The 21,391-nt window shown below is 44.4% G+C and overlaps 1 long non-coding RNA gene across 3 annotated transcripts; it reads right to left on the bottom strand.

Annotated features, from left to right (window-relative positions):
• Positions 1–423: 423 nt before the first annotated feature.
• Positions 424–13,455, bottom strand: LOC115145248 (uncharacterized). 3 transcript variants are annotated; one of them, XR_010465542.1, is made up of 4 exons: positions 11,463–13,455; positions 10,602–10,685; positions 10,071–10,161; positions 4,399–6,512 (listed from the first exon to the last, which is right to left on the bottom strand). It is a non-coding gene; the product is annotated as an uncharacterized LOC115145248 (long non-coding RNA). The 3 variants fall into 3 exon arrangements; XR_003865937.2 differs by lacking the exons at positions 4,399–6,512; positions 11,463–13,455 and adding an exon at positions 424–706 and having other exon boundaries at positions 10,602–11,448; XR_010465541.1 differs by lacking the exon at positions 11,463–13,455 and having other exon boundaries at positions 10,602–11,448.
• Positions 13,456–21,391: the final 7,936 nt, after the last annotated feature.

The following is a 21,391-nucleotide window of genomic DNA, read 5'->3' as shown; positions in this document are numbered from 1 at the left end:
GTGTAGTTTAAAATCTGCAGCTAATGTAGTCTGTTCTACAACAACTTTGTGTCTGTCTTAGTCAGGGCACTTCATACCATGTGTCCCGGTGGGCCGACGATGGGAGTGGAGGAGACAAGATGACCATGACTGTCACAGCCAGTACAACCATCTTCTGACTGTTGTTTACTTTAGAGGTAGGCCAAAGATAATTTGGGACCAGCATTGAGGGTCCCAAACATGCTGGGCGGTTATTTTGTGACCAAGACAATGTCGACTGCTTTGTAGGAGGAGCATCAGACACACCAACTGAGGTATACTGGATTTTAAAGAATGTGATGTATCTCACAATCAGTTAATTTCACTAGCCCTCATCTGTGTCACTTGTGATGTTTGTTTGTGTGTATAATCAACAGCTGGGCTAATGTTGGAGAAGTTAAAAGGTTTTATTGAAATCAGGAGAAGACATTTATCCTTGATGGTGTTATTTTAGCATTGGACTATTCTGTCCATAAAAATATTTATGTTGAACAGATTTCATGAAACATGAACTGCTTAGTGAATATGGAGGATTTTTTTCACTCATGCTTATTCACTTAATTTTACAGGGGTGCCAGGGAGTTCAAGCCGGGATGTGCTGTGATCCAAACACAAAACCCAGAAACTGGACATAACTGGTGTGTATGGGATGGCGTGCAGTCACGAGCATCCACTGAAGTTCCTGAACCTGAAGAGAGGAGAGAAGTATGTGGATGTACAGTACCAATCAAAAGTTTGGAGACACCTACTCATTCAAGGGCTTTTCTTTATTTTTTTCTATTTTCTACATTGTAGAATAATAGCAAAGACATCAATACTATGAAATAACACATATGGAATCATGTAGTAACCAAAAAGTCATAAACAAATCAAAATATATTTTAGATTTTAAATTCTTCAAAGTAGCCACCCTTTGCCTTGATGACAGCTTGGCACACTCTTGGCATTCTCTCAACCAGCTTCACCTGGAAAGCTTTTCCAACAGTCTTGAAGGAGTTCCCACATATGCTGAGCACTTGTTGGCTGCTTTTCCTTCACTCTGTGGTCCAACTCATCCCAAACCATCTCAATTTGGTTGAGGTTGGGTGCTTGTGGAGGTCAGGTCATTTGATGCAGCACTCCGTCACTCTCTTTCTTGGCCAAATAGCCCTTATACAGCCTGGAGGTGTGTTGGGTCATTGTCTTGTTGAAAAACAAATGATAGTCCCACTAAGCTCAAACCAGATGGGATGGCGTATCGCTGCAGAATGCTATGGTAGCCATACTGGTGAAGTGTGCCTTGTATTCTAAATAAATCAGTGTCACCAGCAAAGCACCATCACACCTCCTCTTCCATGTCACCAAGGTGGGAACCACACATGCGGAGATCATCCGTTCACCTACTCTGCGTCTCACAAAGACACGGCGGTTGGAACCAAAAATCTAAAATTTGGACTCATCAGACCAAAGGAAAGATTTCCACCTGTCTAATGTCCATTGCTCGTGTTTCTTGGCCCAAGCAAGTCTCTTCTTATTATTGGTGTCCTTTAGTAGTGGTTTCTTTGCAGCGATTCGACAATGAAGGCCTGATTCACGCATTTTCCTCTGAACAGTTTATTTTCAGATGTGTCTTACTTGGACTCTGTGAAGCATTTATTTGGGCTGCAATCTGAAGTGCAGTTAATTGCCCATTTCTGAGCCTGATAACTGTAATGAACGTATCCTCTGCAGCAAAGGTAACATATAAATGTGTCAGGGGAGAAGCTCCAGGTGGTATCCGATTTTAAGTACCTTGGCATCATACTTGGTTCCAACCTCTCTTTTAAAAAGCATGTGAAAAAGGTAATTCAAATAACCAAATTCAACCTAGCTAATTTCCGATTTATACGAAATTGTTTGACTACAGAGGTAGCAAAACTGTACTTCGAAACTATGATACTCCCCCACTTAACATACTGCTTGACTAGTTGGGCCCAAGCTTGCTGTACAACATTAAAACCTATTCAGTCTGTCTACAAACAGGCTCTCAAAGTGCTTGATAGGAAGACCAATAGCCATCATCATTGTCACATCCTTAGAAAGCATGAGCTCTTGAGTTGGGAAAATCTTGTGCAATACACCGACGCATGTCTTGTATTCAAGATCCTTAATGGCCTGGCTCCCCCTCCACTCAATATTTTTGTTAAACAGAAAACCCAGACATATGGCAGCAGATCCACAAGGTCTGCCATGAGAGGTGACTGTATAGTTCCCCTATGGAAAAGCACCTTTAGTAAATCTGCATTCTCTGTGAGAGCTTCCCATGTCTGGAATACACTGCCATCAGACACACATAACTGCACCACATATCACACTTTCACAAAATGCTTGAAGACATGGCTAAAGGTCAATCAGATTCGTGAACATGGTCCCTAGCTGTGTGTTGCCGCTTTCCATGTTGTCTGTTGTCTGTAGCTTGTGAGGTGTGGAAACACTTTGTTGCTTTTATGAATTTTGTCTTGCTGCTTTTTGTTCTGTCTGTATGCTACGTCTTGCTTGTCCTATGTTGCTCTGTCTGTATGCTATGTCTTCTTGTCCTATGTTGCTATTGTCTATATTGTAATTGTTTTTAATAACCTGCCCAGGGACTGCGGTTGAAAATTAGCCGGCTGGCTAAAACCGGCACTTTTACTGAAACGTTGATTAATGTGCACTGTCCCTGTAAAAATAAAAAATAAACTCAACTCAAATAACTTCCAAACTAGAGAATTAAATTTCTCATTTATTGAGTGATATTTTATTTCATTCACAGGCTACGTACAACACCTGGTGGATTTGTTTGTTCAGCATTCTTCGTGGGAACTCCCCTATCATATTAGGAGCTGTTACAGAAGGCTGAGGCAGTGGCCAAACACCAGCCCCACTTCAGAATAATGGAGGACACTTAAATCAAGTTGGTCACATTTGATCCGGTTAATGGTCAAAATATACTGAGCAAAATTATAAATGCAACATGAAACAATTTCAATGAATTTACTAAGTCACAGTTCATATAAGGAAATCAGTTAATTGAAATAAATTCGTTAGGCCCTAATCTATGGATTTCACATGACTGGGCAAGGACGCAGCCATGGGTGGGCCTGGGAGGGCATAGGCCCACCCATTTCGGAGCCGGGCCCAACCACTGCGGAGCCAGGTCCAGCCAATCAGACTGAGTTTTTACCCACAAATGGGCTTCATTACGGACAGAAATACTCCTCAGTTTCATCAGCCGTCTGGGTGGCTGGTCTCAGACGATCCCGCAGGTGAAGAAGCCAGATGTGGAGGTCTTGGGCTGGCGTGGTTACACGTGATCTGCAGTTGTGAGGCCGGTTGGATGTACTGCTAATCTAAAGCGACGTTGGAGGCGACTTATAGTAGAGAAATTAACTTTCAATTCTATGGCAACAGCTCTAGTGTATGCCAATTGCATGCTCCTTCAAAACTTGAGACATCTGTGGCATTGTGTTGTGTGACAAAACTGTACATTTTAGAGTACCCATTATACTGTTTAATCAGCCTCTTGATATGCCACAACTGTCAGGTGGATGGATTGGATTATCTTGGCAAAGAATAAATGGCCAATAACAGGAATGTAAACATGAGATAAATGTTTTTTTTGTGCATATGGAACATTTCTGGGAGTTAATATTTCAGCTCATGAAACATAGGACCAACACTACATGTTGCGTTCATATTTTTGTTTGTTGTAGTATGGAGCAGAGGCCCGGAGTATTGTTTCTTCATCCAATGTAATATATTTTCAGTGAATTTGGTGATGTTTTTTCCACCTGTTCAGAGAAATTAGTCATTGAAGCTGTTTGGTTCATGTCCCGTCCTACATCCGGATATTACCAGGTTCTGACAACTAGATGATGCTTTTCCTGCTATTAGGTTATTATTCTCTAAAGACCCACCCCACCCTTGTTAAAGGGATAGTTCACCCAAATAACAAAATTACATCTTGGTTTTCTTACCCTGTAAGCAGTCTATGGACCAGGTATGAAAGCAACCCATGCTTTAGCTTTGTTTACCTGGCCTCTGTTTCAACTGCTAACTTTTTAGCATGTGTGTCACAAATCCAATGCAAGCCAAATACACAACAGTGTATTTGCACTGAGATGCAGTGCCCTAGACCGCTGCGCCACTCAGGAGCCCACAATTGATTAACCTTTTCTTGGTAAATGTAGTTATGCTGTCTTTATAAGCATATCAATATGATATTTACAGCATCAAATGTGTTGTATTTGTAAAACAAACACACTCATATATTTTTTCTTAAGATACATTTTAAAAATTACAATTCTAGAATAAGGATGTAACGTAATAAATTGTGTACGGGTGTGTCTTGGCGGCAGAGAAGTCAGGCGCAGGAGAGCAAACTCTGGGTTTACAACGGAGCAGTTTAATAATAAAACCCCCCAGATCAGAACAAACAATAAATGGTTACAAAAACCCGTCGCACACCAGAATAAACATGCACATGCACTTACAATAAATAATTCCGGACAAGGACATGGGGGGAACAGAGGGTTAAATACACAACATGTAATGATAGAATTTAAACAAGGTGTGTGGGAAGACAAGACCAAACAAATGGAAAATGAAAAGTGGATCAATGATGGCTAGAAGACCGGCGACGCCGACCGCCGACCGCCGAACGCCGCCCGAACAAGGAGAGGAACCAACTTCGGCGGAAGTCGTGACACGCTGAAACTAAATTACTTTCGTAGCAAGTGTCTTATGAAACACATTCTTGGCATAACTGATTTGACAGAGAAATATCAGCTAAATATGATAGCCAGCTACAGTTATCACCAAGCTATGCTAGGTAGTTACTGTCAGTTTGGCAAAACACAAGGTCAGCGCAGCCTTTAGCCTATACTTGTAACTGAATTAGATGACCAACTTGAGATGGCGAGTCGGTCAGGAGGGGAGAAGTCCTCAACTTCAAAACTTTGTTCTCTTCATAGCAAAGCTATCTTAGCTTACCTCACCGTATTCACTACTGCCCTTGCTTGTTGTGATTGAATGGCTCTCATTTGCCTTCAGTTATGGCCTCTAGCATTTCTTAATGAGCATTGATGAAAATCAAGGTCAAATCAGGAAGTGCAGTCGCCCTTTAAAGGCTAGAAAGCATGAGTTTTTACTTACTAATGTAACACAATGTGGTCAGAGACTTAGTAACTTAGTTGTAGTCATAATCTGGCTACCTATAACTACAAAAATAGTTATGTTTTTGGGTTATTACATATTTAATAAATTATTTACAGATATGTTCTAAACTACCACAATGCACTATTTCTCAATGTCATATGGAGGATCTACAGTCGTGGGCAAAGGTTTTGAGAATGACACAAATATTAATTTTCACAGTCTGCTGCCTCAGTTTGTATGATGGCAATTTGCATATACTCCAGAATGTTATGAAGAGTGAACAGATGAATTGCAATGAATTTCAAAGTCCCTCTTTGCCATGCAAATGAACTGAATTGCAAAAAAAAAAATCCACTGCATTTCAGCCCTGCCACAAAAAGACCAGCTGACATCATGTCAGTGATTCTCTCGTTAACACAGGTATGAGTGTTGACAAGGACAAGGCTGGAGATAACTCAGTCATGCTGATTGAGTTCGAATAATAGACTGGAAGCTTCAAAAGGAGGTTGGTGTTTGGAATTTTTTATTTTATTTATTTCACCTTTATTTAACCAGGTAGGCAAGTTGAGAACAAGTTCTCATTTACAATTGCGACCTGGCCAAGATAAAGCAAAGCAGTTCGACACATACAACGACACAGAGTTACACATGGAGTAAAACAAACATACAGTCAATAATAGAGTAAAAAAAACAAGTCTATATACAATGTGAGCAAATTAGGTGAGAAGGGAGGTAAAGGCAAAAAAGGCCATGGTGGCAAAGTAAATACAATATAACAAGTAAAACACTGGAATGGTAGTTTTGCAATGGAAGAATGTGCAAAGTAGAAATAAAAATAATGAGGTTCAAAGGAGCAAAATAAATAAATAAATTAAATACAGTTGGGAAAGAGGTAGTTGTTTGGGCTAAATTATAGGTGGGCTATGTACAGGTGCAGTAATCTGTAAGATGCTCTGACAGTTGGTGCTTAAAGCTAGTGAGGGAGATAAGTGTTTCCAATTTAAGAGATTTTTGTAGTTCGTTCCAGTCATTGGCAGCAGAGAACTGGAAGGAGAGGCGGCCAAAGAAAGAATTGGTTTTGGGGGTGACTAGAGAGATATACCTGCTGGAGCGTGTGCTACAGGTGGGAGATGCTATGGTGACCAGCGAGCTGAGATAAGGGGGGACTTTACCTAGCAGGGTCTTGTAGATGACATGGAGCCAGTGGGTTTGGCGACGAGTATGAAGCGAGGGCCAGCCAACGAGAGCGTATAGGTCGCAATGGTGGGTAGTATATGGGGCTTTGGTGACAAAACGGATTGCACTGGAATCATTGTTCTTCCTCTGTCAGCCATGGTTACCTGTAAGGAGACACGTGCCGTCATCATTGCTTTGCACAAAAAGGGCTTCACAGGCAAGGATATTGCTGCCAGTAAGATTGCACCTAAATCAACCATTTATCAGATCATCAAGAACTTCAAGAAGAGCTGTTCAATTGTTGTGCAGAAGGTTTCAGGGCGCCCAAGAAAGTCCAGCAAACGCCAGGACCATCTCCTAAAGTTGATTCAGCTACGGCATCGGGGCACCACCAGTACAGAGCTTGCTCAGGATTGGCAGCAGGCAGGTGTGAGTGCCTCTGCACGCACAGTGAGGCGAAGACTTTTGGAGGATGGCCTTGTGTCAAGAAGGGCTGCAAAGATGCCACTTCTCTCTAGGAAAAACATCAGGGACAGACTGATATTCTGCAAAAGGTACAGGGATTGGACTGCTGAGGACTGGGTAAAGTCATTTTCTCTGATGAACCCCCTTCCTGATTCTTTGGGGCATCCAGAAAAAGCTTGCCTGGAGAAGACAAGGTGAGCGCTACCATCAGTCCTGTGTCATGCCAACAGTAAAGCATCCTGAGACCATTCATGTGTGGGGTTGCTTCTCAGCCAAGGGACTGGGCTCACTCACAATGTTGCCTAAGATCACGGCCATGAATAAAGAATGGTACCAACACATCCTCCGAGAGCAACTTCTCCCAACCATCCAGGAACAGTTTGGTGATGAACAATGCCTTTTCCAGCATGATGGAGCACCTTGTGTAACGGATGTGAAATGGCTAGCTAGTTAGCGGTGTTCGGGCTAAATAGCGTTTCAATCGGTGACATCACATGCTCTGAGACCTTGAAGTAGTAGTTCCCCTTGCTCTGCAAGGGCCGTGGCTTTTGTGGAGCGATGGGTAACGATGCTTCGTGGGTGACTGTTGTTGATGTGTGCAGAGGGTCCCTGGTTCGCGCCCGGGTATGGGCGAGGGGACGGTCTAAAGTTATACTGTTACACTTGCCATAAGGCAAAAGTGGATCGGGGAACAAAACATCGATATTTTGGGTCCATGGCCATGAAACTCCCCAGACCTTAATACCATTGAGAACTTGTGGTCAATTCTCAAGAGGCGGGTAGACAAACAACAACCCACAAATTCTGACAAACTCCAAGCATTGATTATGCAAGAATGGGCTGCCATCAGTCAGGCCCAGAAGTTCATTGACAGCATGCCAGGGCGGATTGCAGAGGTCATGAAAAAGAAGGGTCAACACTGCAAATATTGACTCTTTGCATCAACTTGATGTAATTGTCAATAAAAGCCTTTGGCACTTATGAAATGCTTGCAATTATACTTCAGTATTCCATAGTAACATCTGACAAAAATATCTAAAGACACTGAAGCAGCAAACTTTGTGGAAATTCTCAAAACTTTTTGCCACGACTGTACTCTGTGCTACCGAGTTTGTATCCTAGCTCGGTAGCTAACTCAAGCTGGCTAATGTTAGCCCTTAGCCATGCTAGCACATAATTACATTCCAGACCAACTGTTGGTGGTGGTGAGCTAAAATCCACTAATCACAGAAAATGTGAAGTAAATTAGGAGCAGATGGCAGTGATTACAGCTGTGAGTATTTCTGGGTAAGTCTCCTAGAGCTTTGCACACTTGGATTGTACAATATAATTAGTTTTATTTTTCACGCTCCGTCAAGTTCAAATCAAATCCAATTCTATTGGTCATATACACTTATTTATCAGATGTTATTGTGGGTGTAGCGATATGCTTGTGAGCCTTGCTCCAACAGTGCAGTAGTATGTAACAATTCAGAACAATAACAAATCAAACAGTAACAACAACACAAATCAAAAAGTAAAGGAATGGAATTATGGAATATATAAATATTAGGACGAGCAATGTTGGAGTGGCATTGACTAGAATACAGTATATACATATGAAATGAGTAAAACAGTATGTTAACATTATTAAGACCAGTGTTCCATTATTAAAGTGACCAGTGATTCCATATCTATGTACATAAGGCAGCAGCCTCTAAGTTGCAGGGTTGAATAACTGGGTGGTAGCCGGCTAGTGACAGTGAATAAGTTCAGGGCAGCGTACTTGGTGGAGGCCGGTTAGTGTTGGCTATTTAACAGTCTGATGGCCTTGCGATAATAGCTGTTTTTCAGTCTGTCAGTCCCAGCTTTGATGCACCTGTACTGACCTCGCCTTCTGGATGATAATGGGATGAACAGGCTATGGCTCAGGTGGTTGATGTCCTTGATGATCTTTTTGGCCTTCCTATGACATCAGGTACTGTAGGTGTCCTGGAGGGCAGGCAGTGTGCCTGCGGTGGGCAGACAGCGCCATCCTCTGGACAGCCCTGCGGTTGTGGGCGGTGCAGCTGCCATACTAGGCAGTGATACAGCCCGACAGGGTGCTATCAATAGTGCATCTGTAAAAGTTTGCGAGGGACTTAGGGGCCAAGCTGAATTTCTTCAGCCTCCTGAGTTTGAAGATGCACTGTTGCACTTTCTTCACCCCACTGTGTGGGTGGACCATTTCAGATTGTCAGTGATGTGTACGCAGAAGAACTTGAAGCTTTTCATCTTCTCCACTACGGTTCAGTCGATGTGGATAGGGGCGTGCTCCCTCTGCTGTGTCCTGACGTCCACGATCAGCTCCTTCGTTTTGTTGACGTTGAGGGAGAAGTAGTTTTCCTGGCACCACTCCGCCAGGGCCCTCACCTCCTCATCATTGTTGGTAATTAGGCTTACTACTGTTGTGTCGTCTACAAACTTGATGATTGAGTTGGAGGTGTGCGTGGCCACGCAGGGCCCCTGTGTTGAGGATTAGCATAGTGGAGGTGTTGTTTCCTACTTTCACCACCTGGGGCGGCCTGTCAGGAAGTTCAGGACCCAGTTGCACAGGGCGGGGTTCAGATCCAGGGCCTCGAGATTAATGATGAGCTTGTCAGGTACTATGGTGTTAAAGGCTGAACTGTAATCAGTGAACAGCATTCGTACATAGTTATTCCTCTTGTCCAGATGGGATAAGGCAGTGTGCAGTGCGATGGCAAATAGTTGCCTAGCAACCTTGCAAGTTAAACCAGTAGTCATGAGTGCAAACGATTTTGTTTAATTTGAAGTTATTTCTGTTGGAGCTTACATTGTAGGGAATTGGCTGGCTTACCGGGTCCTCCATATTGCATCACACCCAGGACAAATATTTTTTGACATGAAAGACAGAAAAGTGAGGTAACTTTGCATTGGGACTTTTGATGTGTATACTAATGCAAAACCATATGTTACAGGTGGTTAGGTTTATGCTACCTACCCTTTAAATCATAATGAATACCTGGGGGAACTTGATCCCAGATCAGCACTCCTACTTTGAGAAGCTTTGTGAATATGGGCCAAGAGGAATTCACAGATTCACACATTCATTCATTCATTCATTCATTCATTCATTCAAGAACACAATATTCCGATTCAGATGAGGTGGAAATCTAGCCCATTTAGGCACAGACATTTCCATTTGACTAACCTACCAGGTCAGTTATTACTTATCTAGTAATGTAATTGCATGCAAATGAACAGGGCTGAATGATTACCCTATGATAGCACGGTCTCTCTAACAGCACTGCGCAGGTCCTCGTCAGATGACCACCACAACTCAGCCTCCTGCTCCACGCTCTCCATCGCCTGCCAAACACAGGAGATCAAAGTTCAAAGCATGTCATATAAACCAAACAGCTAGGCTGCCATCTCTTCAAAATGTAATCTTGTCTATGCACATGATAACCCTCATGTGCATGATAAGTCTCCAAAAAGCACGACGGCAATACATCTCAAGTACAAACACTCAAAGGTATCCCTTAGTTTTTAATTGGCTTGGTGTCTTTATTTTCAAGCGGGCCAAATGTCTACACTTCAGTGGCTCCCTCAAATATGCCATCAAAAAATCCCAGTGAAATAAGACAGTAGAGAGAACTGCCATGCCAAAACAAACAATCTACGGGCATTAGTGTCCAGGATAAGATTGAGTGTGTTGATGCAGAGTGGCAATTGGCGACACATGTCCCCTTCTTGCGACACCCTTTGGCTTTGGCACATATACATTGTACACAACCAAGAGCACTCACTTTGAGACACTTGAGGGCCAGACAGGCAGTCTGCTGGAGCTGGACATCACTGTTCCTCAGGATTTCCGTGTAGTAGACTACAGCCTAGGAGGATAATAAGACAATAAGGACATAAAATCCATCCAATTTTGAAATTATAGCATGTCATATTTTTTTTGTAAGATTTTGTTTAGTTTTCCCAGACTCCCAGTACTTCAATAGAGAATCTCCATTGAGAATGTTTTTTAGTCCTGGACTAGGCTAAATCTGTGTCTGGGAAACCGGTCCTACAAGTACTTCACTAACAAAGTATAATGTGGTAAATCTATCATTAGGGTAAATATTTCATTATGAACATGGTTGAGCATAGGAGAGGTTTTCAACCCAAGTGTAAAGGCCATGATTAAAGACTCAGCTATACGAAATGAGCATTATCAGAATCAATGACTTCCACCCGCAACAACAAAGAGCACAAAATGAGAGGCTAATCTCAACCAAAGTTGTTAAGCAGCTATCACGTTGCAGAGAGTGAAGAAAACTCCCATGCATTTGCAGAATCTGTGTGGGTGCTGACGATTGCAGCCTCTTGCCTCACGCTATCTTTGAACTGCTGCTCATATCACTTAGTTTAATCAATTGTAATAAATACCATACCAACTGAGGGAGGCATGATGGATCTAGACTACAGCTACAGTGAAGAATAATTAGAATGGGATGCTTGTGTTGTCCTTTTGTAATGGATTAATGTTTTGTATGTATACCAGGACTCTTTGAGAATAAATAAACAATTTATAAGTAGTATACATACTATTAATACATGAGTATATTATTATTAAACATTTATTAGCATTACAATTATTGAGCATTTAAACATTTCTGTACCCCTTTATCATGATATCCAATTGGTAGTTACAGTCTTGTCTCATCGCTGCAACTCCTGTACAGACTCGGGAGAGGCGTCAGTCAACAGCCGTGCGTCCTCTGAAACACAACCCAACCAAGCCGCATTGTTTCTTGACACAATGCTTGCTTAACCCGAAGCCAGCCACACCAATATGTCGGAGGAAACACCGTACACCTGGTGACCGTGTATGCTCCACAGGAGTCCCTAGAGAGCGATGGGACAAGGACACCCCTGCCGGCCAATCCCTCCCCTAACCCGGACAACACTGGGCCAATTGTGCGCTGCCCCATGGGTCTCCCGGTCTCGGCGGCTGCAACAGAGCCTTAACTCGAACCAGGATCTCTAGTGGCACAGCTATCACTGCGAAGCAGTTCCTTAGACCACTGCGCCACTTGGGAGGACCTTTTATTGAGCTTTTATACTCAGCAAAGAAGAAACATCCTCTCACTGTCAATTGTGTTTATTTTCAACGAACCTCAACATGGGTAAATATTTGTATGAACATAAGAAGATTCAACAACTGAGGCATAAACTGAACAAGTTCCACAGACATGTGACTAACAGAAATTGAATAATGTGGCCCTGAACAAAGGGGAGTCAAAATCAAAAGTAACAGTCAGTATCTGGTGTGGCCACCAGCTGCATTAAGCACTTCAGTGCATCTCCTCCTCATGGACTGCACCAGATTTGCCAGTTCTTCCTGTGAGATGTTACCCCACTCTTCCACGAAGGCACCTGCAAGTTCCCGGACATTTCTGGGGGAATGGCCCTAGCCCTCACCCTCCGGTCCGACAGGTCCCAGACGTGCTCAATGGGATTGAGATCCGGGCTCTTCGCTGGCCATGGCAGAACACTGACATTCCTGTCTTGCAGGAAGACATTCCTGACATTCCTGTCTTTCTCATGTGGTACCTTGCGGGAAGGGTACCACATGAGGGAGGAGGATGTCTTCCCTGTAATGCACAGCGTTGAGATTGCCTGCAATGACAACAAGCTCAGTCCGATTATGCTGTGTAGTCGCTGCAGCATTTTCTGGAGGGACAAGGAACGAGGCTATCCAATACATTGCTTTCATGATCCTTAAAATTGGTCGCCTAATACACGTTTGAATAAAAATATATTCAACAAGTGTCCAAGTTTATACATGGCTTGGATTTACTTATCTATACATAAAATGTGACAACTATCTTTCTCTTATTTCTACATAAAGAACAGGGTTGGAGCGAGCAGTCGCATCCGCACTTCGGTCTGCACTTCGGTCTGCAGGTAGTATAACTTTTCATTACATTTCATTATAGTACAACGGTTTGATTTGTCTAATCTTAGCAATTTCTTCTTAGCTAGCTACATAGCCGTCTTTGTATCAAAAATAATTGCGTAATTATCGTATTTCGTCGTCCTAACGTATCTGCCCAGCAGCTAGCCAGCTAGCTAACGCCCACCGTCTACCTAGCTAGCTACATAGCCGTCTCTGTATCAAAGATAATTGTGTAGATAATTGTGTAGTCTAGAGCGATTTTCTAGGTTACCTAGCCAGCTATTGTCGTTCTTTTAACGCAACGTAACGTAATCAACACTGCTAGCTAGCTAGCCAGCTAGCCCCTGAATCAACAACGCAGCCAGCTATTTGTCGTCCTTAACGTAGGAGACACTGCTAGCTAGCCAACAGCTAGCCAACGTCTACCGATTAGAACTCAACAACCCGGTCGCATTCCGCCTCGCTCCACAGGTAGTATCACATTTTCATTTCATTTCATTACAGTACAACGGTTTGATTTGTTTGATCGTAGCTAGCTACATAGCTAGCTACATAGCCGTCTTTGTATCAAAGATAATTGTGTAGTCTAGAACGATTTTCTAGGTTACCTAGCCAGCTATTGTCGTTCTTTTAACGCAACGGAACGTAATCAACACTGCTAGCTAGCCAGCTAGCCCCCGAATCAACAACGCAGCCACTGCCAGCTAGCCTACAAAGTCAACAACGCAGCCACTGCCAGCTAGCCTACTTCAGCAGTACTGTATCATTTTTAATCATTTTAGTCAATAAGATTCTTGCTACGTAAGCTCAACTTTCTGAACATTCGAGACGTGTAGTCCACTTGTCATTCCAATCTCCTTTGCATTAGCGTAGCCTCTTCTGTAGCCTGTCAACTATGTGTCTGTCTATCCCTGTTCTCTCCTCTCTGCACAGACCATACAAACGCTCCACACCGCGTGGCCGCGGCCACCCTAATCTGGTGGTCCCAGCGCGCACGACCCACGTGGAGTTCCAGGTCTCCGGTAGCCTCTGGAACTGCCGATCTGCGGCCAACAAGGCAGAGTTCATCTCAGCCTATGCCTCCCTCCAGTCCCTCGACTTCTTGGCACTCACGGAAACATGGATCACCACAGATAACACTGCTACTCCTACTGCTCTCTCTTCGTCCGCCCACGTGTTCTCGCACACCCCGAGAGCTTCTGGTCAGCGGGGTGGTGGCACCGGGATCCTCATCTCTCCCAAGTGGTCATTCTCTCTTTCTCCCCTTACCCATCTGTCTATCGCCTCCTTTGAATTCCATGCTGTCACAGTTACCAGCCCTTTCAAGCTTAACATCCTTATCATTTATCGCCCTCCAGGTTCCCTCGGAGAGTTCACCAATGAGCTTGATGCCATGATAAGCTCCTTTCCTGAGGACGGCTCACCTCTCACAGTTCTGGGCGACTTTAACCTCCCCACGTCTACCTTTGACTCTTTCCTTTCTGCCTCCTTCTTTCCACTCCTCTCCTCTTTTGACCTCTCCCTCTCACCTTCCCCCCCTACTCACAAGGCAGGCAATACGCTCGACCTCATCTTTACTAGATGCTGTTCTTCCACTAACCTCATTGCAACTCCCTCCAAGTCTCCGACCACTACCTTGTATCCTTTTCCCTCTCGCTCTCATCCAACACTTCCCACTGCCCCTACTCGGATGGTATCGCGCCGTCCCAACCTTCGCTCTCTCTCCCCCGCTACTCTCTCCTCTTCCATCCTATCATCTCTTCCCTCTGCTCAAACCTTCTCCAACCTATCTCCTGATTCTGCCTCCTCAACCCTCCTCTCCTCCCTTTCTGCATCCTTTGACTCTCTATGTCCCCTATCCTCCAGGCCGGCTCGGTCCTCCCCTCCCGCTCCGTGGCTCGACGACTCATTGCGAGCTCACAGAACAGGGCTCCGGGCAGCCGAGTGGAAATGGAGGAAAACTCGCCTCCCTGCGGACCTGGCATCCTTTCACTCCCTCCTCTCTACATTTTCCTCTTCTGTCGCTGCTGCTAAAGCCACTTTCTACCACTCTAAATTCCAAGCATCTGCCTCTAACCCTAGGAAGCTCTTTGCCACCTTCTCCTCCCTCCTGAATCCCTCCTGAATACACTCGATCCCTCCGATGTCAACAACTACAGACCAGTATCCCTTCTTTCTTTTCTCTCCAAAACCCTTGAACGTGCCGTCCTTGGCCAGCTCTCCCGCTATCTCTCTCAGAATGACCTTCTTGATCCAAATCAGTCAGGTTTCAAGACTAGTCATTCAACTGAGACTGCTCTTCTCTGTATCACGGAGGCGCTCCGCACTGCTAAAGCTAACTCTCTCTCCTCTGCTCTCATCCTTCTAGACCTATCGGCTGCCTTCGATACTGTGAACCATCAGATCCTCCTCTCCACCCTCTCCGAGTTGGGCATCTCCGGCGCGGCCCACGCTTGGATTGCGTCCTACCTGACAGGTCGCTCCTACCAGGTGGCGTGGCGAGAATCCGTCTCCTCACCACGTGCTCTCACCACTGGTGTCCCCCAGGGCTCTGTTCTAGGCCCTCTCCTATTCTCGCTATACACCAAGTCACTTGGCTCTGTCATAACCTCACATGGTCTCTCCTATCATTGCTATGCAGACGACACACAATTAATATTCTCCTTTCCCCCTTCTGATGACCAGGTGGCGAATCGCATCTCTGCATGTCTGGCAGACATATCAGTGTGGATGACGGATCACCACCTCAAGCTGAACCTCGGCAAGACGGAGCTGCTCTTCCTCCCGGGAAGGACTGCCCGTTCCATGATCTCGCCATCACGGTTGACAACTCCACTGTGTCCTCCTCCCAGAGCGCTAAGAACCTTGGCGTGATCCTGGACAACACCCTGTCGTTCTCAACTAATATCAAGGCGGTGGCCCGTTCCTGTAGGTTCATGCTCTACAACATCCGCAGAGTACGACCCTGCCTCACACAGGAAGCGGCGCAGGTCCTAATCCAGGCACTTGTCATCTCCCGTCTGGATTACTGCAACTCGCTGTTGGCTGGGCTCCCTGCCTGTGCCATTAAACCCCTACAACTCATCCAGAACGCCGCAGCCCGTCTGGTGTTCAACCTTCCCAAGTTCTCTCACGTCACCCCGCTCCTCCGCTCTCTCCACTGGCTTCCAGTTGAAGCTCGCATCCGCTACAAGACCATGGTGCTTGCCTACGGAGCTGTGAGGGGAACGGCACCTCAGTACCTCCAGGCTCTGATCAGGCCCTACACCCAAACAAGGGCACTGCGTTCATCCACCTCTGGCCTGCTCGCCTCCCTACCACTGAGGAAGTACAGTTCCCGCTCAGCCCAGTCAAAACTGTTCGCTGCTCTGGCCCCCCAATGGTGGAACAAACTCCCTCACGACGCCAGGACAGCGGAGTCAATCACCACCTTCCGGAGACACCTGAAACCCCACCTCTTTAAGGAATACCTAGGATAGGATAAAGTAATCCTTCTCACCCCCCTTAAAAGATTTAGATGCACTATTGTAAAGTGGCTGCTCCACTGGATGTCATAAGGTGAATGCACCAATTTGTAAGTCGCTCTGGATAAGAGCGTCTGCTAAATGACTTAAATGTAAATGATGTAAATGCATATTGATTAGGGAGAGGCATATGTAGCCGAGTGATCATAGGGTCCAGTGAATAGCTGGGCGAGCTGGAGGCATGGCGATTCAGACAGCTAGCAGGCCGAGGCTAGCAGCAGGCTAGCAGATGGCCTCAGGGGGACATCGCAACGGGAGAGCCTGATGAAACCCCCTCGGACGTTTACGTCGGCAGACCAGTTGTGATGGATCGGTGGGGCTCCATGTCATCAGCAAAGAGTCCAGGCCAATTGGCAAAAGAGGTATTGAAGCCCAGGAATTGCATGATGGATCTCTTCGGCTAGCCGGGAGATGGGCCTAGTTTGAGGATAGCTCCAGGCTAACTGGTGCTTGATTCAGGACAGAAACGTTAGCCAGGAGTAGCTACTCGGATAGCAGCTAGCTAGTTGTGATGATCTGGAGTAAAGGTTCAGAGCTTGCGGTAGGAATCCGGAGATGTGGTAGAGAAAAGCAGTCCGATATGCTCTGGGTTGATATCACGCTGTGCAGCCTGGCAGGAGTTTACCGGGCAGAGGTCGGCAGATGTCAGAGTTTAACGGTGATGACGGCTAGTTAGCTGGCTAGCTGCTGAAGGGGGTTCCTGTTCTAAAGTATAAAAATAGCAGATCCATACTACATTGGGTGAGGCGGGTTGCAGGAAAGTATGTTCAGGAAAGTATGTAACGATTTTCGTTGGTGGAAGAAGGTGAAGAGGACCAAAGTGCAGCGTGGTACATATCCATAATACTTTTAATAAAAAATGAATACACGAACAAAAACAACAAAACGAACAGTTCTGACAGGTGCAACAAACACTAACCAGAAAATAACTACCCACAACCCATAGTTGGAAAACAGGCTGCCTAAGTATGGTTCTCAATCAGAGACAACGATTGACAGCTGCCTCTGATTGGGAACCATACCAGGCCAAAACCAGAAATACAAAACATAGAACAAAAACATAGAATGCCCACCCCAACTCACGCCCTGATTAAACTAAAATAGAGACATAAAAAAGGAACTAAGGTCAGGACGTGACAAATGGCCTTGAGATAGAAGCTGTTTTTCCATCTCTGGGTCCCAGCTTTCATGAACCTGTACTGACGTCGCCTTTTTGGATGGTAGCGGAGTGAACAAGTCCCGAAAAAAAAAAAAAAAATTTTTTTTTTTGTTTTTTGAAAATGGTTAAAAATTATTTTCGGGGTCCTTTCAAGAATGTCGGAACAGGCCATCAACAGGTGGTTGATCTTTTTGGCCTTCCTGTGACATCGGGTGCTGTAGGTGTCCTGCAGGACAGGCAGTGTGCCACCAGTGATGCGTTGGGCAGACCGCACCACTCTCTGGAAAGCCCTACGGTTGCGGGTGGTGCAGTTGCCATACCAGGTGGTGATAGGATGCTCTCCATTGTGCATCTGTAAAAGTTTGTGAGGGTCTTCTGGGCCAAGCTGAATTTCTTCAGCCTCCTGAGGTTGAAGAGGCTCTGTTGCGGCTTCTTTACCACACTGTCTGTGTGGGTGGACCATTTCAGATTGTCAGTGATTCAACACTATACACGTCAGCTACTGCAATGACTGAAATGACTGCAACACTCAACAAAGAGCTGCAGCAATGAATAAGTTAGCCCTACATATTTCTAAAACGTAAAGCATTGTATTTGGAAAAAAACACTCACTAAACCCTAAACCTCAACTAAAACTTGTAATAAATAATGTGGAAATTGAGGATGTTGAGATGACTAAACTGCTTGGAGTAACACTAGATTGTAAACTGTCATGGTCAAAAAATATTGATGCAGTAGTAGCTAAAATGGGGAGAAGTCTGTCTATAAAAAAGTGATACTCTGTCTTCTTAACAACACTATCAACAAGGCAGGTCCTACAGGCCACCTTGTCTACTGTTCAGTCGCGTGGTAAGGTGCCACAAATAAGGACTTAGGGAAATTGCAATTGACTCAGCACGGCTGGCCCTTGGATGTACACAGAGAGCTAATATTAATAATATGCATGTCAGTCTCTCCTGGCTCAAAGTGGAGGAGAGATTGACTTCATCACTACTTTTATTTATGAGAAGTATTGAAATGTTGAGTGCACCGAGCTGTCTGTCTAAACTACTGGCACACAGCTCGGACACTCATGCATACCCCACAAGACATGCCAACAAGGGGTCTGCTTTGGCAGCAGCTAATGGGGATCCATAATAAATACAAATACAAATGTATTTGTGTTTGACTGAGGTGAATGAACCTACAGCAGCCAAGATGATAATGGCTGGGGTAATTTTGCTTTCCGGACCTCACTAAAACTCAAACCCTGGTTATGGCCCTGTCTCTATCCACCATTCATACTGACAATAGTGGGAGGTGGATCGTTTGTCCAGATCTACAATATGCTAACTAGCAATCATACCACACATAAAATCATTCAAAGCTGCACTAATTTTCAATGCAAGCGGAGAGGCCAGGTTACGCATGAAAGAACAGTGAAGACGTGACATGCAGCTCAAAAAGCTACCCTAATGATCTTATTCAGGGACAACACAATACCTAGACTAGCCTACAACACCACATTGCAAAGAATGATTGCATTATTGTTTTCAAGTAAGTACACAATTCTACTGCATGCTGTTGATTGCAGTGAAAATGTCATTTGGATAACGGTGCAAAAGCCCTGTGATTTTGATTGTTTAATTTGGATCAGGCACAATAGCAGGCCAGTCTGGTTGTATTTTAAGTTCTGATACTGAGATGCACATTACTCTGCATTCCTAAGCTGTTTGGGGTTTTAGGCTGGGTTTCTGTAGAGCACTTTGTGACATCGGCTGATGTAAAAAGGGCTCTATAAATACATTTGATTAGATAAACACCACCAGTCACAATGTTTTAATCTGATTAAGCTCAAAAGTCTCCTGAAGGTTATCTGAGGAAAGTTTTCAGACCCCTTGACTTTGTCCATATTTTATTACGTTAACAGCCTTATTCTAAAATTGATTTAAAAAAAAAATGTTCTCATCAATATCCCATAATGATGAAGCGAAACCTTTTTTTTTGGTGCAAATGTATTAAAAATACAAAACTGAAATATCACATTTACATAAGCACCTTTGGCAGCGATTACAGCTTCCTGTATTTGGGGAGTTACTCCCATACTTCTCTTCAGATCCTCTCAAGCTCTGTCAGGTTGGATGGGGAGCGTCATTGCTCAGCTATTTTCAGGCCTCAAGACATGTTAGATCGGGTTCAAGTTGGGGGTCTGGTTGGGACACTCAAGGACATTCAGAGACTTGTCCCGAAGTCACTCCTGTGTTGTCTTGGCTGTGTGCTTAGGGTTGTTGTCCTGATGGAAGGTGAACCTAGTCTGAGGTCCTGAGCGCTCTGGAGCAGGATTTCATAAAGGATTTCTCTGTACTTTGCGCCATTCATCTTTCCCTCAAGCCTGACTAGTATCCCAGTCCCTGCCGCTGAAAAACATCCCCATAGCATGATGCTGCCACCACCATGCTTCACCGTAAGGATGGTGCCAGATTTCCTCCAGATGTGACAATTGGCATTCAGACAAAGAGTTCAATCTTGGTTTCATTAGACCAGAGAATCTTGTTTCTCGTGGTGTGAGAGCCCTTTAGGGCTGTCATGTGCCTTTTACTGAGGAGTGGCTTCCGCCTGGCATCTCTGACACAAAGGCCTGCTTGGTTGAGAGCTGCAGAGATGGTTGTCCTTCTGGACGGTTCTCCCATCTCCACAGAGGAACTTTGGAGCTCTGTCAGAGTGACCATCGGGTTCTTGGTCACCTCCCTGACAAAGGCCCTTCTCCAATTCCTCAGTTTGGCCAGGCTGCCAGCTCTAGCAAGAGTCTTGGTGGTTCAAAACTTCTTCCATTTAAAAATGATGGAGGCCAATGTGTTCTTGGGGACCTTCAATGCTGCAGACATTTTTTGGTACCCTTCCCCAGATCTGTGCCCCGACACAATCCTTTCTCTGAGCTCTACGGACAATTGCTTTGACCTCATTGCTTGGTTTTTGCTCTGACCTGCACTTTCAGCTTATATAGACAGGTGTGTGCCTTTCCAAATCATGTCCAATCAATTGAATTTACCACAGGTGGACTCCAATCAAGTTGTAAAACACATCAAGGGTGATCAATGGAAACAGTATGCACCTGAACTAAATTTCTAGTCTCACAGCAAAGGGTCTGAATACTTATGTAAATAAGGTATTTCTGTTTTTATTTTTTGTAAATCAGAAAAAACTTTCTAAAAATGTGTTCTTGCTTTGTCATAATGGGGTATTGTGTGTAGATTGATGAGGCAAAGAAAACGATTTAATTCATTTCAGAATAAGGTTGTATTGTAACAACATTTGGAAAAAGTAAAATGGTCTGAATACTTTCCGAATGCACTGTAATTCCAGCATCCGGACTGTGTAGATAGTGGTGTTGAAAAAGCAAATGAAGATGTTGAAGCGCCCGAAGTCGGAATGCTTTGCTTATTGATTGGGGTGCATTGGCACTGAAACCTGTTGCTGGAAAATGTATTGCATATATTTTATATAATTATAAATATAGCATCTAAATGTTAAAATCTGATTTTGACTAGCTGATCAATGTCTGCAACCGGCTCTGATTGTAGTGTAGGTCTGATGAAACAGGCAGGGAGAGTTCGCTCATCCGTGGTGGTCAGTCAGCGAACCCTCAACCTTCTGGCCTGTATCCCTGGGTGGCACAGACTGTGCCACAAAAACATGCTAAACTTCCAAAGTCGAATATCCACATTCATAAACACAGGGTCGCTGCAGTTATTGTTATTTTTGGTTGTAAACATTATTTGAAGTTAATTATATGAGGGGGAGCGGGTGCAATTTTTGTTGACATTTCAAGGTTGTGTGAAAATATTTTTTACTTTGGGAAGTGGGCGCATTTTTTTTATGACACCTCGAGTTGGACCAGTAAATTTAAAGCTGTCCCTTTTTTTCCATCTTCGTATCTGTCTGCTTTTCTCTTTGTCTGCTTATAGGCAACTTGGCATTGTCTTGCAA

This window comes from Oncorhynchus nerka, linkage group LG2 (genome assembly GCF_034236695.1).
Source record: "Oncorhynchus nerka isolate Pitt River linkage group LG2, Oner_Uvic_2.0, whole genome shotgun sequence".
Taxonomy (NCBI): domain Eukaryota; kingdom Metazoa; phylum Chordata; class Actinopteri; order Salmoniformes; family Salmonidae; genus Oncorhynchus; species Oncorhynchus nerka.
The sequence above is the reverse complement of the archived record's forward strand: the minus strand, read 5'-3'. Positions and strand labels throughout refer to the sequence as shown.